We start from the raw sequence: 5,055 nt of genomic DNA, 5'->3' as shown, positions 1-5,055 counted from the left end.
ATTCAATTTAAGCAGCATAATGCTTTAGTTATCACTAATATGTGACCCTGGTGTCTTAAGTGTCAATTTTTCTGAATAAATAAGCTTTCCATTGATGTATGGTTTGTTAGGATAGGACAACATTTGGCCGAGATACAACTATTTGAAAATCTGGAATCTGAGGGTGCAAAAAAATCAAAATACTGAGAAAATCGCCTTTAAAGTTGTCCAAATGAAGTTCTTAGCAATGCTTATTAGTAATCAAAAATTAAGTTTTGATATATTTACGGTAGGAAATTTAAAAAATATCTTCATGGAACATGATCTTTACTTAATATCCTAATGTTTTTGGCATAAAAGAAAAATCTATAATTTTCACCCATACAATGTATTTTTGGCTATTGCTACAAATATCCCCCAGCGACTTAAGACTGGTTTTGTGCTCCAGGGTCTCATATAATGAGAACTGAGCCTGAAAACCTGCACTCTACATACTATTTATTACTAATATTAAAATAAAAACCAGTATTTCTTTGAACAGCTTGAGAAGAAACACTTGACAGCTTTTTTGCGCAATATATAGACCTATATTTTTCACATTCAGCCTGATGCGGAGTCTATTCACTCTTCCGTACTGAAGGAACGATTGGGTGGTAATCTATTGTTAAACAGCATTTAATGTGAGAGATGAAAATGTCAGGCTCACACAAGCAATCAATTCATATCTCATTAGTGCATATTATTTATGACAGCGGTAATGACCGGGGAACAGCTCCCAGGAGAATAACACAGACCTCAGCCGTCAGGGCGAATAATGACAAATGCTGCGGTATTATACGACTACAGAGTCCAATACTGAGGGCTAGCGTGGAGTATTATTGATTGTCATGGGCTCTTTAAGAGATGTATGGCCATCAGCTCACTGCGGGGGAGGAAGAGGAAGAGAGACAAAGTGGAACAACAGCAGCATGATCTCTCTCGACCTTTATGTGCACTTATACAATTCTAAAATGGTTAGTCAGATGCTGATTGGTCACTAATGCCATATTAATATCCGCTGTATATCTATGATGCGGTTCAGAATATCACTGTGAACACACATAGATTATTAATGTTTTTGTTGCATAGCAGCATTCAGACCAAGGGGTTGAGGTTTTGCTGGTTAGTGTGGCCCTGTTAGTCTCTGCTTTTAGATTATTTTTTTGGATGGCTCTTAAAAGCGTGTAATGGATCATATTGACGTCACAGCTTTGGAAAGTTGCTATAAAGGCTTACGACTGTGTGCATTTTTAAGGTGCCACCTTTGTCATTAGTCACATGGCATTTACGGCTCAGATGATAGGCTCAAAACAGCCTGGCGCCCAAATTGTACTCTGCATCAAAATCCAAACCCTGAAGCAATTCCATTGGCCGACATAATGTCTCTTATTTGACAGCTTATTACACAACCTACAGTATTGCTAGTTAATGTTGACATAATCAAAATAAGAAAAAAATTAATTTCTGTCTTTTTAAATATTTTATATTTACTTTTTTTCAACATCATTCGTGTATGCTCTTTACAAAATTATATATTGCGTAAACCTTGAAAGGTGAGTGATTAACGTTTATTTAGTTGTCAATAAGCTCTTTCCTATGAGTGCCTTGAAGCACGGAATTAATAACTCGAAAAATCACTGCAAAATCATTCATTATCCACAAGATAGACCCTACTTGTTTTCCTAAGACACACCCCTATGTGCTTAATTTTTCCAACACTTTTTATATATGTACTGTACATGACCTCCTTATGTAAGGGATTATAGTGACCTAATAGCAGAAAGAGTGACACTTAATAATGCTTTAATGAAATACTGTGATTTTTTTATTTATTGTAAAATAGGTTAAACGTTTTGTTAATGCATTATGGTTAAGGGGGTGCTATACTGTTAAGTAAATATATTTACATGATATATATTTAATAAGTTCATTGTATATTTAGTAGCAGACACTCCTCTGCGCAACGCCCTTTATCTCACAATATAGTATATTTGTGCGTAATTCCTTAATTATAAACAAATAGTTCTGACACGATTCTAATTGGATTAGCCGCATTCGAAGCCATTATAAAATATCCCAAATAGCCAAATATCCCTAATCCCGCGAGTGCAAGTAAGAATTAAATTATTATTATGATTAATTTAATGCGCCGGATTGCCACGTTGATTAACAATCAATTTACAGTTAGGCTATATTTGGAAAAAAAATTTATTCTTATTCTTATTCTTATTAATAATAATAATAAAAGTTGCCATTTACTAAATTTTTTTTACCATAATGCTGTTACCATAACAGCTTCCTCTCGAGGTTTCATGCTGCTGATAAAACATTGATATGTTGCTGGGGGCGTATTGTGTTTTGAGTTTAAAAATGGAGGGAATTCTGTTACAATTTGAAGAGTACTTTTTTTATATGAGTGCTGTGCTTTATTATTAGCATTTTAGATTAATCTGTAGTTTGTTTGGTGGGAAACGACTCTAGTGACACTGAAGTGACACTTGAGTGAATCTCTAGAGGGGTTTTTACATAATGTGAAGCGCAAGTTTTGAAATGCTGTGCAAGTCTGGCCTCTGCTGGTAAAACCTAATATAGCAACTTTTTGTTACGAGATTATTTTTTGTGCTTTGAGAATTTATGTAAATTAGTTTTGTAAATGATTTTAAAACAGAATAAATAGGTCTATATATTTAAATAAAAATCATGTTCGAACTAATTTGAAGTTTTCTTCTATAATTTATTTATGAATAAATGAGCCAGAAAAAGCCAGACGTCTCATGCTGTTTACAATTGCTTTTCCAATCAGATAAAATCTAATTCATGTTTATTACAGCAAAATTCAGCAATTCAAGGCTAGAAATACGTTTGATTTAAAATTTAATTCCCTGTAAATCATTTTATAAAATGATATGTGATGAAATATTTTGGGAACAGAAAAGAATTCAAATGGCGTTCATATGTGCACTCTCACATTCTCTCTTACACACACACACACACACACGCACACACACACACACACACTCATGCAGCAATCAAAATGGATCCCTCACACGAGGCCCTGGGGTGAGAACAGAAAAATAGCCCTTTTTTTGGCAAATCCTTTTGTAATCGTGCTGCATCATTTACAGTGTGCTCTGACCCAGTGATGTTTTTTTTCATAATGGTTTTATATGAGGGCATGTAATAACCTAACCTTAAAATCCAAAAGCTATTCTTTATTTCTGTATGTGTTGTGTATATGTAAATTTTGTATCTCTGAAAAAAAAATGATGTAGAAGCAATTTTCACTTAACTTAAAAAAAAAAAACAAAGAAATGGCAAGTGACACATTCAATTAAATGTGAAAGTATTAAAACGGAAATAGTATTTTCTTGTAAAATGTACTCCAATTATCTGTTTTATTTACAACTTATACTACAGTAAAGTATTTGTCAGAAGTTACTACTGTATATGGGTAACAGAAGTTATAGACCATAAATGAAAGAATATATAATGTAACTGTTAATACCACAAATTCATCTCCTATTTATGAATTGCAAATTTGAGAAAAAAGAAGAAGCCATTTTTCCATTGTGTAATGTTTCCTTTTTTGCTATAAAGTAAGACTCAAGACCTATTGGATGGAAGCTTCCAGAAGCAAGTGTTTTCGTAGATCACGGTGACCTATCACGCACACACATACACACACATGCACCAGTGATGTAGAATTACAACTCCTGTTGCTCACTCTTAAATCTGAGACTGCAGGACTCACTCAGGTACTGCACTGTCTCCATGACGACCAAAAGCAGGATACTTTAAGACAAAAACTCTTCTTTGCAGCACATGAAAGAACTTTACTCGTCTCACACATCACACAAAAACAAAACCACATTACAAAATACAGTTGTAGATATATAAATTTCACTGCAAATCTGCAATATTGCACATTTAGAACCCTAACTCCCCTCCATTCTGAGAGTTGAGAGATCGTGATGCTGCTGCCTCACGTGACCTTCTTTATTCCATTATCAGTAATTCGGGTACATTTGCCACAAAGGTAATCTCGTCAAGTCTCTCGCTGAAGTGATAAGATAAACATAGCCTCTTTTCGTGACCCTGGGAGAGTGTAGTATCTTATGATTGGATTTTTTTACTTCAATTTGCACTAAATGTACCGCATATAAATTGAGCTTCTGCATTTCCATCAAAGTTAAGGACACTTATGAATTTTATCCTAATAATAAATTCAATTTAATAAACTTCAAGTGGTTGGTTTGCTGAAAGAGGCATGTTATGCAGGTGGCTGGGGATTTAATATAAAGACTATGTCATACTGGCTGATTTAATGAGAGTTATTTCAAAATAATCTTTTTTTTGAATATGCATATACATTGTTTTGATCATGATACACATAATAATCCAAATTACTGAATGGTGCATGATGTTCTTATACTTCTGATATGATACTAATGCACAAAATATGGGAGATTTTCAAAAGCAGCATTTTCAGATTTTTTTATATGTATATATATGTGTGTGTGTGTGTGTGTATATATATATATATATTAGGGCTGGGCAAGTTAACGCGTTATTATCGCGTTAACGCATTAATTGATTAATTATTTTATCGCGCGTTAACGCAGTTTTTTATTATTATGAAAGTCTGTTGCTCACTGGCTCTGAATACACATACAGACAACCATGGGTCACAGGGAGGGGTGGGATGTTAATCAGTACTGGCTTGGGATGGGCGTCATCACGCGTCTCAACCAATGAGAGCATTTGGGGACTGCAGCAGCACTCACATGAAGCGCTCACGACTTCATAAGTGGGAAACAGGAAGTTTCTGATAGCACGTGAAGGCAGCAGAGAAGCGCTCTGGCTCAGCACAGTGGAGTGCATCGTTTTGTTAACTTTGTGGTTTATTATTTTGAGTGGTTTTGGGAAGTGGTAACACACACATCCCTCTCACAATATATTGCTTTACAGATCTATCACTCTCGCTGCTCAGAAATGTTCATGCAATCATGCTGCACGTATCAGAAGTTCAGCGCTCCG

Source organism: Sinocyclocheilus rhinocerous, unplaced genomic scaffold (genome assembly GCF_001515625.1).
Source record: "Sinocyclocheilus rhinocerous isolate Xijiao unplaced genomic scaffold, SAMN03320098_v1.1 scaffold499, whole genome shotgun sequence".
In the NCBI taxonomy this organism is placed as follows: Eukaryota; Metazoa; Chordata; class Actinopteri; order Cypriniformes; family Cyprinidae; genus Sinocyclocheilus; species Sinocyclocheilus rhinocerous.
This window is presented reverse-complemented; position numbering follows the sequence as displayed.